At 46.0% G+C, this 14,526-nt stretch overlaps 1 long non-coding RNA gene across 1 annotated transcript; it reads right to left on the bottom strand.

The window, feature by feature from the left end:
- Positions 1 to 207: 207 nt before the first annotated feature.
- Positions 208 to 8,382, bottom strand: LOC110221277 (uncharacterized). Its single transcript, XR_002328074.2, has 3 exons — positions 6,417 to 8,382; positions 3,576 to 3,777; positions 208 to 1,232 (listed from the first exon to the last, which is right to left on the bottom strand). It is a non-coding gene; the product is annotated as an uncharacterized LOC110221277 (long non-coding RNA).
- Positions 8,383 to 14,526: the final 6,144 nt, after the last annotated feature.

Raw genomic sequence — 14,526 nt, 5'->3', positions numbered from 1 at the left:
ATAAAGTTGGGAGATGGATGCAGGTTCTAACATAACACTCTTTTGGGATCTTCACTCGTTAATTACTGGGCCATCTTGAAAAACTGTGGGCACTACCCACTGCTACGGGATGAGTTGCTATTTTCTCCATCGCTTTCACTCTATGTCTATTCCAGACCAACTCTAATCCTCCAAGAAACTTATTAATACACAAAAGACAGCCACAGGTAGCAAGAAAACATATTTATCAAAGTAAACAATGAAACAGATGGGGAAGTTGTACAGGTTAGTGGAGACAACAGAATACATAGGAGTAAATGGACCTTGTGACTCGGGAGAAAGATGAAATCTCAGCAGGATCGAGGAGATAACAATCTCACTTGGGTTGTGTCTTCCCCCCAGCACTGTGTACACTAGTACACAGTATCCAATAGGGATGTCCTCCAGGGAATTGCTCCAGCTTGCCTAAGGTGAAAGTGTTAGAGTTCTCCCCAGGACCAAAACTTTTTATAGTCCTTGCAAAGATCAACCAGGGTAAGCTTGAGACCTGTGGCTGTGGACCCTAATACAAATGTCAGTGCTTTGACTGGGTGTCCCAGGCAACCAACCTGTGGTGCCACTGAAAATGAAATCACACGGCCCAGGTGTGCTCTGACCCACCCTCCCAGAGCCAGGCAGGCTACGAACCCCCACCTCGGGGTTGGGCTGCCCTTAGCACTCGCTGGCTCTGCTTCTCTTCCCCTCCCCCTCACGCTTAGAGGCCAGTGAAGAAGGCCCCAGCTCCGCTGAACCACTTGATGTCAAAAAGCCTTTGCAGAGAGACAGTTACTTCAAAGGTACAGCAAGAATACATGTAGAAACATTTCTTCTACAAAAAGGGAGGGAGCTGCATGTTCTTGTTTCTTCTCTTGGGCCAAACATGGTGGCTGTAATTGAACAGCACAATTGCTGTGGACATTCTCTTCCCCTATACCACCTCAGTCTCTGAAGAAAAAGACCCAAAACTTAACTCAGTTCCTACATAGCATTTGCCCCACCAAGGTCACGTTTAGATGCCACATGATCACCAGATGGGATCACCAGTCTTTCTGCTGGCTGGGGTTTTGAAGATCCCTCCTCAAGAGAGCTCCTTGCTCCTTAAGAGAATCGATGAGACCTTGGCAGCAAAACCCGGCCTGAATTCTGATTCTCATTCCTAGGTCCACTCTGCCAACCTTTGAAACTCACAAGGCCCGAGATACCACTCCCTTCATCTAGAAAGGAAAAAAAGACAAAAAGGCTGAGAACCAGGACCTACTTCTTAGGTAGCCATATGGCCTCAGAGGGGAACTCCCCTTGGAACACAATTTTTCACTGGATGCTGTGAGAAAAGGAGTCACTACAGGAAACAAAAAGTGAACCCGGGTCTTTCTGAAGACATCAGTACTTCTGGCAATTCGGCCAATGGAAAAAGGTTTCTCCCAACCACCTGGTTAGCCCAGTTACAGAATGTCTGACACGCTCCACAGGCTCTCTACAACCCATCTATTACTTGTCATTGGGATCGTCCTGGAAGCAAACTTGGAAGCTGATGGGCATCTAGGCATGCCCCAGTCTCTCATCGTAATAACAAAGGCGCACTAATGGTGCGAGGGATTGATGTGACTTTATATAGAGCTTGGTGCTTCGGGGACAACGTGCTCTCATCACTACTCCCAGCAGCTGCTCCTGTCGGTCTCTCTTGAGTCTCCTTCCCTACCAACCTACCCAGCACACAGATGCTGAGATGATTTTCCCAACGTTCAAGTCTGACCGTGTCATGCGATCCCCTGCTCTGTATCCTCCATTGGCTCCCTGTTGCCTCTCAGATCAGCAATAACCTCCAAAGTCCCTCACACCTTTCCCCAACCTACCTTTCCGGCCACATTGTACATGGTTCCCCCCTTCCTGCACTCTGCAGTCCACCCAACCTTGCTTGTTTCTCCCATTTTCTGTCTTTATATTTTGGCACTTGTGGTCCCCAGACTTGAAATCCACTTCCACATCCCCTCTGCTTCTTAGAATCCCATTTCCCTCAAAACTCTGCTTAAGTACCACCTAAATAAACCCTTCTCTCATTTCCTCAGTTGTTCCTACCCTCCTCCCCTTATTAAGCCCTCTTAATGAGGGACTACTTAACTGAGAATTCAGGGGAATTGATACTGCCTGGATGAGCAATGGGATTGCCTAACCATGGTGTGAAGAACGCCCCCCTCCCTGGGTCTATAATGTCTTTAGTCCCCTTCCTACAGCCCAGTCTGGACTCTGCTTCTACCACTATCACCTGCTGTCTAGGCTGTGATGAGGGGGTGGTGGAAGGAGGTTCATCAAGAGGCTGGTCCAGCCCCACCTGGACTCTGGGGCTCCCCTCAGACACCCCTTTCATCTACATTGTGTGAGTAGGAAGAATGTGCCTGTCCTGGTGGGGAGATCAGTGTGATGGAATGTGCTGTCTTCTGGCCAGCAAGATGGGGGTGGAAAGAGAGAAAGAGAGACAGGATGAATATGTGCCCAGGAGGGGAGGAACAAAGCAGTCCTCAGAAAGGAAAATAAACCAGTTCAGGGTTTGTGGTAAGCAAACAGCCAGAGACTAGACATTATTACCATCTGGGAGGGAGGCAGGTGCACTTGGCTACTCATTCACACCAGCGGGCTCACTCTCTCCAGTTGTTCATTTTATCACTGATTCTGGAATGAAAAGCTAATCTCCTGTTAGATCAAGGGTTCCAATCTGGGGTCCATGAACTTTTCTCTTTTTTAAAAAAAATCATTATAACTATATTTCAAAACAACTGGTTTCCTTTGTAAGTATACGCAGTTTATGTTATGCATCTAAAACCATTGTTCTAAAAAGGGGTCGTTGGAATTCCCCCATGCCAAAGGGGTCACAATACCTGTGTTAAAAAGATTGCGGGCAACAGAGAGTCGTTAGGGGAGGTGATTCTGGAATGGGAGATCTGAATTCAATTCAATACAATTTATTCTCCTTGCCTCTGAAATCATCCCATCCCCAGGGCTGGGCTTGAACCTGCCTTTTTTCTCATTAGGCATCTGGGGAGCTGGCTGGCCTTGAGAAAAGAAACTTCAAGTATGTGGAAAGTTGTCAGGGAAAAGAGGGGCTAGACCTTCTTTGCTTGGTCCCAAAGGGCAGAAATGGGAGCAATGGGGGTGAAGTTGCAAAGAGAAGGATTTAGGTTTGAAGTAGAATAAATAGTAATATTTGTTATCACACATATATGTATATATAAACTCTTGCTGTATTTTGGCTATAATGTCACAGCCCATCACCTCATACCCTCTATATAATAGTGAATAACTCTTCTTTACTTGTCTGGAAACTCACCCTTCAGTTCATTCCAGACAGTGATTAAAGATTCTTCAGAATATTTTTCATATTTCTCCTCAAGATAAGAGTTCCGTTCAGTCTCTCAGGGAAAAAAGCTAAATTAATCTTTTCCTTTTGTCCTCTCAAGTAATTACAGGAAAAAAGCATTTCCAAAATGCTCCTTCTTGCTAGCTCCTCACAAACTCTCCATGGAATACTTTGTATGAGGCTTCTTTATAACATGCTTACTTACCACAGTTCTGATGAGGGAGAAGCCTCACATCACCTTGCCCTTCTCCGTATTTTCCCCAAACTGCTCACAAAGCCTCGGAGATCATCGACTTGACTTGTAGAGAGAACTTCATGGGCAGAATCTTCCAACAGCCACCAACTGCCTGTCCAGTGGCTCTTCTCCACATTCTATGTAGCTCTTAAAGTTACAATTACTCTGCTTTCTGGAAGATAAGCATATATATTATATTATGCATTATAATTTTTTATTTTATGCTGTAATATTTATATGATTCCTGTATAAATAATTATGTTGTGTGTGTATGATATGTTAAATACAATGTATTTAATAATATACTAATAAATATAACATATTTAATAATATGTAATGTTAGAGTATTTATATACCTATAAAGTATATATTTTATGCACATGCATATGTGTGTTATGTATTTATGTATGCAGTCAGTAACAAGCCACCCTGAGCAAGGAGAAGCTTCCTAATAATTATAGCCATCCCAAAGTGAAATGGGGTTACTACCTGAGGCAGCCACTTTGGGAGCAGGGAGCTCCCCACCAATGGAGGGCCTTAAGAGAATGACCTGACCACGCGTGAGGAATATTGTCAAGGGGATTCTTGCTCAAGTAAGAGCTGGGTTGGATGGACTCTGAAGCTCTTTCTCTGGTACTTGGTGAGTTCTGTGCATTCAGTAAGGGAGGAAGCATGGTGCAGTAGACTGAACACTGGCACTAGAGGCTGCGTTAAAATCTCACTCTGTCACCTACTGCTGACACGAGTTTGCTTCCTCCCTTAACTTCCTTGTCCTTCTGTTTCCTTATTGGGAAATGAGAAGGTTGAATGAGGAGGACTTCAAACATCCCTTCCAGCCCTCGAGCTGGATTCCATGATCCTAAGGGATCTCTGTTGGTCTCTGCCTCCCTCTTGACACTGAGATGCCCTCCTGTCCTTGCTCTCCTGGCCACAGGTGGGAAATCTACAATGCGCATCATTCTGATAAGAAGCTGCTATAGGATTCAGGGTTCTTATTTGCTAGAGCCTAGATTTACCTTCTCTCTCTCTCTCTCTCTCTCTCTCTCTCTCTCTCTCTCTCTCTCTCTCTCTCTCTCTCTCTCTCTCTCTTTCATCCTTTCTTTTTCTTTCCCTCACTCTCTTTCTCTCTCTTTCTCTTTCACTCTCTCAGTCCCTCTCACTCTCTCTCTCTCTCACACACACTCTTTCTAGCTCTCACTCTTTCTCTCTCTCACTATCCCTTCCCCCCAACTCTGTCTCCCCCCCTCCTCTCTCTTCCTCCACACTCCTCCATGCCAGAGATCCAGGGCCCACTGTCATTGTGCTTTCTCCCCAGACAATGCCTTTCTTCGGCCCCCACCTCAATTACAGAGCACAGGCTGCACATATCAGGGCTCAGAGTTTCTCTGACCTTTAAAGTCTCTCAGTGCTCTGGACGCTAAGACCCTGAGCAAGGAGCAGGAAACAATTGGATGCACACCTAGGCTGGCAATGGGGCCATGAGACATCTGCTGAGATGGAAAAGCACAGAAAGCAAAGGGAACCTCAACCAATAAGCAATCATTTATGAAGTATTCACCATGTGCCTGGTACTTTGCTGGGTGCTGAAGATAGAAAGCCAAAAATGAAACAGTCCCTGCCTTCAGGGAGCTTCTATTCTGCTGAAGAATCCTCACATCATCAGTTTAAAGACAGAAGGGATCTCAGGAGCCATCTAGTGTAACTTCCCCATTTTACAGATGAGGAAACTGAGGCCCAGCAAAGTCAGGTTCACATAGACAGTGAGCATTGGATATAAATTTTGAACCCAGGTCCTCTGACCCCAGAGTCAGTATTCTTCCAACCATTTCAGAAGTATTTAACAATAAATATGTACAGTTTCAATACAAAATAAACTCAGGTAGTTAGGAAGAGTTCAAGCAATGGATGAGGAGGGAATCAGAAAAAAGGATTGTATAGAAAATGGTACTTGAGGAAGTGAAGAAAACTAATTCCTAGACCATGGAGTTGGGCCAGATCAGTGATTCTCAAACATTTAGGTCTCAGGACCCCTTCACACTCTTAAGAATGAGTGAGGACCCCCTCAAAGAGTTTTTGGTTTGTATGGGTTATATCTGTTGGCATCTATTGTAATAGAAATTAAAACATCCTAGTATTATATTGAAAATAGTTGTGACCTTGTCAGACCCCCTGAAGGGGTCTCAGGAACCAGTAGGGGTCCCCAGGCCACACTGGTCTAGGTTAAAGGAGAATTCAAATGGACCTCTATAGATGGTTTAGTTGGGGCTACTCTCCCAAGCTCCACTCACACTAGCAAGCTAGGTCCCCTTACTTTTCTAGGGAACCTTGAAGAGCTTAAGGTTATCTTTCTGATGTTGTAACTCATGGGCCTTCAAAAGGCTACTTCCCCCATTATCAGTTAAAATCAGCTAGTTGGCCAGATTCAAATAGCTTTTAGAAAATAAGTGTTTATCAAGACAATGGAGTTGGTACAGAAGCTGGGTGGTGCAGTGGATAGAGCGTCAGGCCCGGAGTCAGGAAGACCTTTGTAATGTGTGTATGTGTCCTTATGTATGTGACAAAGAAAAACCATCTACCCGGATGTTGATCATATTCTCTCTTTTTTTAATTTTTAGGGGCAGTCGGGGTTAAGTGACTTGCCCAGGATCAGCAACTAGTAAGTGTCTGAGGCCAGGTTTGAAATCAGGGCTTCCCGATTCCAGGGCCAGTACTCTATCCACCACACCACCTAGCTGCCCCGATGCTGATTGTTTTCAAAGCCCCTGCCGAGGAGGGATGGAAATACATCAGCCAGGCCAGTCAGCCACCTACCTAGAGGTCAGCTCAAACACCCCAGGCTGTTTTCAGGGTTATAGGATCATGGAACATCAGAGCTGAAAGGGCCCGTGGAGACCACTCAGTCATTTGCAGGTGATGGACCCAGACTCACAGATGTTCACCCTGTCTTAGAGTACTCAGGATGGATGTAAACAGACAGATCACCATGACGACAATCACAGCTTCCATGTCAACATCTGCTTCAGAAAACAGAGAAGGAATGAAATTCTGTGAAGGGCTAGACAGCGCCCAAACTGAGTCAGCCCGTACCTTGATTTTTACCAGCTCTGTGACCTGGGGGAAAAATAGAACTGCTGAGACTCCTTTTCCTCATCTATAAAATAGGAATCACAATACTGGTTTTGTTAAACCTCAATATCCCCCGACCCCAATCTCTGAGTTAAATCTTGAGACTGCGCAGTTTCCCTAAATTACATATCATTTTGTCCCCATCCTGAATTTCCTTTATGGACCTTAGCACATAGATCAAATCTAGGTCTCCACTAATGTAGGTACAGCAGCTAGGTGGTGCAGCTGCCGGGCCTAGAGTCAGGAAGTCCTGAGTTCAAATCCAGTCTCAGACACTGACTAACTGGGTGACCTTGGGCAAGTCGCTTAACCCTGTTTGCCTCAGGTTCCTCATCTGTAAAATGATCTGGAGAAGGAAATGGCAAACCACTCCAGTACCCTTGCAAAGAAAACCCCAAATGGCGGTCATGAAGAATAGGATGGGACTGAAACAAAAATGACTACACAACAAAATGTAGCTACAAGGGCCTCAGGCCTTCAGGGAGTGCTCAAGGCGACGAGGACGAATAGATTCAGGGCAGCCTTGGCTCCACCGCACAGAAAAGGCAGAACAATGCAAAGAACTCGTGTGTCCAAGAAATGGGAACGGCACCTTCCCTCCCAGGTATCTTGGAGGCCTCCCACCTTGGCGAACCACCTACTTGAAGGATTTGGGCTCCTCCCAGGAGAAAAACGAGCCCGAGGTGATAGGAAGCCAACGCCCTTTCTCCTGAGACTTGAACCGCCCAAAGAATAGCTCCTGGGGGAGCAGAAAGCACAGCCTGCATTCTTGGTTTTCTGAATCCGGGTCTGGATCCGTCCTCTTGATGCTCCTTCGGTTCTGTCTGGAATCAAACGGTCAGTCCTCTTCTCTCCAAGAGGTCGGCCTGTAGCCAAGCACTCCTCCATCCTCTCTCTGGAAAAACCTCTATTCTCCCAAATCATAGAGTTGCCGATTCACAGCCGGAAGAGACCTGAGAGCTCATCAGTTCCAATACCCAATTTTCAGATGAGGAAACTAAGGCACAGAAAGGTGGATCGGGCATTGGGCTGCGGTCAGGAAGACCCGAGTTCAAATTTGGCCTCAGACACTTAATCAGCTCTATGACCCTAGCCAAGGCACTTAACTTCTGACTGCCTCAGTTTCCTCATCTGTAAAATGAGTATAATATTAGCCCCTACCTCCCAGGGTTGTTGTGAGGATCAAACGAGCTGATAAGTCTGCATCCAGAGAAAGAATTGATAAGTAGAAATATGTATAGAAGGGTTTTACATAACCCCCCACACACATACACACACACACATACACACATACCTACATATTTGTGTCTGATGGTAGCCATCTCTAGGGTGGGGGGAGGGAAGAAAAAAGAAAAAAAAGAAAGTTACATGATAACTTTATTATATGTTTAAAAGGAATAACAAGTTGTACATAATAGATTTGCAGTTTCACATATGATCATCTTTTTCCCCATTCTAATATGTTATAGAAATGCTTGTTTCATTTCTGAAGTTCAGAATAAAATAAATAATTTTTTTTTTTTGCTTTTTGGTGACACAGTTGGGGTTAAGTGACTGGTTCAGGGTCACACAGCTAGTAAGTGTCAAGTGTCTAAGGCTGGATTTGAACTCGGGTCCTCCTGACTCCAAGGCCAGAACTCTATCTACTGTGCCACCTAGCTACCCCAAAGTTTAGATCTGAAGCATGTAAAATTTTTAAATGAGATAATTATAAAGTACTTAGCATAGTGCCTGGCACACAGTAAGCACTATATACATGTTTGCTATTATTAAGTGACTTGCCCAAGGTCAAATAGCTGGTAAGTGAGGCAGGATTTGAACCCAGGTCTTCCTGAGACGAACTCCAGTGCCCCTCTAGATACTCTGCAGTTCAGAAAATCCCTCCTCTTCCCTCAAGGAGGCTGAGATACACGGCTCTGACTCCTCCTGCTTCCATATTGCACACCCAAACCACATGCTTTCACTGGCCTTCCGCAGTTTGTTCTGAGGCAAGATAGTGTCGGACCTAGTGTCACCCATTAGCCAAGGAGTCTGTCTGTCTAAAATGGCTAATGAGAGGAACTCGCGGTCAAAAGGAACTTAGGGGAGTCTGTTAAGTCCTTGCCATGGGGTTTCACCATGAATACATCTAGAGAAACCGACCTCTTGCAGAGAAGAGCCCTGGCCATTTGACTCCAGACATGAATGAGGAAGCAACAAGAGGACTGAGCAAAGGGGCAGCTAGGTGACGAAGTGGATAGAGCACCGGCCCTGAAGTCGGGAGGACCTGAGTTCAAATCCGGCTTCAGACACTTGACACATAACTAGCTGTGTGATCCTGGTCAAGTCATTTAACCCCATTACCTGACCACAAAAAAAAAAAAAGAGAACTGAGTCAAACCAAGCTAGGCTATGGAAGCCCAGAAACCTGGATCGTGCCTCCAGCTCCTTCCAAGAGTTCGTTGGGTGGTTCGAGCCTCATACAGTGCTTGGCGGAGGCGGAAGGAGAGGTGAGGACAGAGGGGCAAAGTTCTCCGACAGCATCCGATAAGGAGCTGGGCAAGGCTGGAGGAGACACGAGCAGCTCAGCGGGGCCAGGGTGGATTCTGTGGAGCGCATGAACAGCAGAGCGACCTTTCTTCACTCGAGAACTCCCGGAGCTGTTTCTCAAGCCTGACTCACTCAGACGGAGCTGATGAACGTCAGCTGGTGCTGACATTGAATAGGCGATCGGTCTAGGAGAAATCTGGAGTGAAGTAGAGGATTTATGACAAAGGAGATTCAAGAAACGTTACCGGGAAGCTGCAGCCAAAGGTGTATGTCTGTGGGAGCCAGGTGTGATGTCATCGCGCTGCCTGCCTGACGGCTGTAGTTAAAGACGGCCTCTGCTCTTCTCCGTCCGGGCCTGGGCCAATGACACCTATGCTGACGGAGGAACCAGACAGCGATCCCTTCCTTGCAGGCCTCCCCCTAGCCCACAGGGCGAGAGCTTATGTGGATGTCAGAAGTTGGAAATGGCCTAGGAGCATGCAGAATTTTAGTTGGCTTCCCCCACATGCTTGTCCACCTTAAATACTTGAGGTGCCTCTATCAGAATTGGGTCATCACTCTTTGGGTCAGCAATGGCCAGCAAAGAAAGTTACAGGGTCAGAGGAGTGTAAAGGCTGAGTCTTCATAGGGGTTCCAGAGCAATGACAGGTGAAAGAGAGAGTGGTCCTGTTTGGTGTCTGGGAACTTCAACGAATCAGTCAGTCAACAAACTTTTAGGGAGCACCTGCTATGTGTCAGGCACTGTGCTAAGCACCAGTGGTACAAATGTGAAAAAGAAAGTTCAAAGAAAAAAGAAAAGCAAAAACAATTCTTATGATCTGCTAAAGGAATTTATATTCTAGGGGGGAGATAACAGGTATATAAATAGGGATACACAAGATATAAAGAGAGTAGATAGAAGGTAACTTTGGAGTAGGGAGGACACCAGGAAAGGCCTTCTGGGGGTCACATTGGAGCTGAGTCTTGAAGAAACCAGGGATTTAAGAGGTGGAAATAAGGAGGGATGGCACTCTAGGTATGGGATACAGCCAATGCAAAGGCTTTGGGACTGGAATGGGATTGTGGTATGTGAGCAGCAGGAAGACCATGGGGCTGGACCATGGAGTGTGTGGAGGGGAATCATGTGCAAGAAGACCCAACCAGTAGGAAGGGGACAGGTTGGGAAGGGTTTACCAAACTCAGGAATTCATCTCTCACCCTAGAAGTGATAGGGAACCAATGTAATTTGTTGAGTGAGGGATGGGGAAGGTGAGCTGGGTCAATGGACGCTTTAGAAAAATTGCTTTGGCAGCTGTGTTGGGGGTGGATTGGAGTAGGCAGAGTCTTGAGGTGGGGAAGAACTTAGGAGGCCATTGCGATGATCAGAACTTCAGCCTAAACCCACCAGACTCACCATCTTCCTGCTGGGAAGGACTCTGTCATCCAACTTCTAAGAGAGTTGACTACTATGGAAGCTTTCAGTCAACAGCCAGTCTTGATCACTGACCCGCATAGATCACTAGAGATCGGGGAATAGTGCACGTGTACATGACCTGGACAGTCTCGTGGATGGTTTGTAAGTCTATGCGGGCAGCTTACACCTCTTCTGGATAACAATAAATTGTCAGGACAAGGGGATATGTCTTGAATGGAAGGAGGAGTCAGTGGTAGAATTAGTACTTGGTGGGGGGGATGTTTGTTCTGGGTAAATGTAAATGGAATGATTAGCTTTCAACAGTCACAAAAGAGGTAGATCAATGCTCCTGATGGCTATTAATCTATAGATGTTGTACTTGTTCCGTCGTTTCAGCTGTGTCCCACTCTGTGACCCCATTTGAGGTTTTCTTGGCAAAGATACTGGAGTGGTTTGCCATTTCCTTCTCCAACTCATTTTACAGATGAGGAAACTGAGCAAAGAGGGTAAAGTGACTTGCCCAGGGTCACACATCTAGTAAGTGTCTGAGGCCAGATTTGAACTCACGAAGATGTCTTCCTGACTCCAGGCCTGGTATTCAGGCCATGGTGCCACCTAGCAGCCCTCTAGTAATACTACCCCACCTCGACCAAAAAAAAACAAACAAAAAACTCATCTTGGTAACAAAGAAGTAGAATTAAGCAAAACAAACCATCATTTTGGCAATGTCTGACAAAGGTATGTCTTGTTATGTGCTCATAGTCCACCACATCTCTGCCAAGAATAAAGAGGCCACCAGGCCTCTGAAATCAAGACTGATCTATTGATCAGAGATCTGATATCTATTTTTTCTTGACTGTGCTCTGCATCAGTTCACACAAACCTTCCCAAGTTTTCACGATTCTTCATTTCTTATAAAATAATAACATTCATTTACAATTATATTCCACAATTTGTTCAGCCATTCCCCAAACAGTGAGCTCCCCTGTGCTTAAAACTCTTTGCCACCACCTGAAATGATGCTATAAATATTTCTGTCCCTTGATGTTTCACCTTCTTGGGATAGATTCTCACCAGCGACAAAACTAAGTCAATGTGCGGTTCTGTGACTTTCCCAGGCTGGTTCCAAATTGTTTTCCATAGTGGTTAGACTAATCCACAGCTCTCCTACCACGGTATTCGTGTGTCTGTCTTCCCATAGTCTCTTGCACCATTTTTGTCTTTTCTTACCTTTGCAGATCTGACGGGTCTGAAGCAAAATACAGTTGTTTTCATTTGATTCCTATTATTAGGATTACTTGGAGAAATCTTTCATATGGTGGTTGGTTGCATTACTTCCTTTGAGAGCTGCCTGTTCATATCCTTCGATCACTTATCTTTTGAGAAATGGCTTATAGTCTTACATATTTGTATCAATTCACTGTATATCTTGGATACCTTTACTTGAGATATTTGATAAGATTTTTTTCCCTTCCAATTTGTGACCACTCTTAACTCTCATTTTTCCTGCTTTGGACATGAAGTAGTACGCATGGAGTCCAGCCTAGACAGCTGGAATCATCTGGACATCTTAAGCTTGGTCCATAGTGTACATGAGAATATCATTTAGAATGTCTCTTCAATCCACCCCCCTTTTCTGCACTAAATCCATCTTTCACACAGCTACCAAATCAATATTCTGAAGTAAGTCCCAGGTATGGCAGTCAGGATCCTGCTCTCTGGTGCCTCTGAGATAAAAAGCAAAGCCCTGAGCATGACATTTAAAGCCTTCCATGCTCTGGTTCCCATCCACCAGTCCAGATGTTTGCCATAACTCCCCCTCCCCCGTCGTGCTGTCTGCACTCCAGACAATCCGACCAACCTGCTTCGCTTTGAACTCGGAATTCTATCTCCCATCCGCGTGCTTTTCCAAAAGCCGTTTGCCGTGCCTAGAAGGCAGTACGTCCTCATGGCCATCTCTTGGGACCTCAAGCTGCTTTCAAGTCTCCCGTCAGAGACCACTTGCTACAGGAAGCCCTTCCTGATTCCTCTATCCACTAATGTGTCACCCATGCCAAAATTATACTGCGTTTACTTTGGATATATTTTGAAAAGATGGCCAGAGAGTCAGGAGTGAAGTGAGGTGTGGGGTAGGTGGGGCGGTGGATGAAGCACTGCACCTGGAGTCAGAAAGACCTGAATTCAAAGCCTGCTTCAGACACTTAGTAGCCGTGTGACCGTGGGCAAGTCACTCAACCCCTGTCTGCATCAGTTTCCTCATCTGTAAAATGAGGATCATAGTTGTATCTCCCTCTCAGAGCTGTTGTGAAGATCAGAGAGATAATATTTAGGGGCAGCTAGGTGGCGCGGTGGATGGAGCTCTGGCCTTGGAATCAGGAGGACCTGAGTTCAAATCTAACCTCAGACACATAACACTTAGTAGCTGTGTGACCCTGGGCAAGTCACTTAACCTGATTGCCTCATCAAAAAAAAAAAAGAGATAATATTTGAAAAATGCCCAGCACAGCGACTGATACATACTAGATGCTTAATCAAAACTTGTTTCCTTCCGGACTCCCATCCCAAAGTAGAATGAGCTTCTTTGGGAACGGGTGGCTTCCCACTGGAAGGTCTTCAGGCAGAACTTGGTTTTTGCCAGAAAGATGGTAGAGAAGACTCTGTTTCAGGTAGCGGCTAGCTTGGGTGTCCTCTGAGATCTCTTTCACCTCAGAAAGTCTAGATCCTGTGACTTCGCCAGAGTGGGCAGAGATGTAGGTCATTCCACCTTCATGAGCTCATCTTTAATCAACTCCATAAGTCCCTTGAAAACCTGGTCCGTAAGAGCAGCCTCATTCCAAGCTAATCCCTGACTCGAGGGCCAGAAAGCCTTAGCGTAGTCCATGATGGAGCCCTGCCCTTGTCTGTGGGCCGAGATCTGTCTGTTGGCAGCTTCTGCCCAGACGGAGACTCCAGGGAGTGGTCTGATTTCAGGGACAAAGCTCTCCAAGTCATCCTGCATCCTTCGAGGACTTTCTGTCATCACTGGTGGCGCCCATCCAATGCCAGGCAGCTTGGGTTTGGCCATTCACAAAGTGGTGGAAGTAAAGTTTAAGATACAATATGACCTGAGCAAGGAAAGTAGGTAACATCTTCAATCGGCCAGTACATCTTCTGGCTGGTTGGAGCCAAGGGGCCAGAGACCCAAGGATGCATTTCAACTGCAAGCCGAGCCAGTCTCTTTTCTTCTTGAGACCCATAGAGTCCATAGGGAGAGGCACTGGTCCTCTGATTGCATAGGCGTGAGAGCTTCCTGGCCAGAGGCTTCCAAAGCACCTGTTCTTTAATGCATGATCTTAGAGAATGGCCTAAGACATTAAGTGACTTCTCTTAAGGTTACCCAGCTAATATGTATCAGAGTCAGGATTTGAACCCAGTTCTTCCTGGTTCCAGGAGCTTCAGTTAGGTGCCTCAAACTTAACAGATCCAAGGCTAAGCTTGTTACCATTTCCTGTAAATCTGCTCCCTTTTGACTTCACTACATGTCAGTGGAAACAACGTCCGCTTAATCTATACTATGAGAGTCACCTTATAATTGGCTATCACCTCTGAATCAAACAGACTCCTCACAGCCTGAACCTGACCTACTTCTATTCCCCCACAGGCACTCTAAGATTCCGTCAGCCTACCCGTGATAGGCCCGTAGAGTTAGGATTGAAAGAGGTCTTAGAGGTCATCCAGTACGAGCTCCTCATTTTACAGTGGAGGGAAACTGAGGCCCTGGGAGAGAGACTAGCCCGAGGTTACATTGGCAGTCAGTAGTAGAGCTCTGATTAGAACCCAGAGCCTTTGCTCCTAAGCCAGGACTATTCACTCTCCCTGCCTTCGTGCTCCCCT

This window comes from Phascolarctos cinereus, unplaced genomic scaffold (assembly GCF_003287225.1).
Source record: "Phascolarctos cinereus isolate Bilbo 61053 unplaced genomic scaffold, phaCin_HiC Scaffold_5;HRSCAF=322, whole genome shotgun sequence".
NCBI lineage: Eukaryota > Metazoa > Chordata > Mammalia > Diprotodontia > Phascolarctidae > Phascolarctos > Phascolarctos cinereus.
Note: the sequence above shows the minus strand (reverse complement) of the source record. Positions and strands in the feature narration are given on the sequence as shown.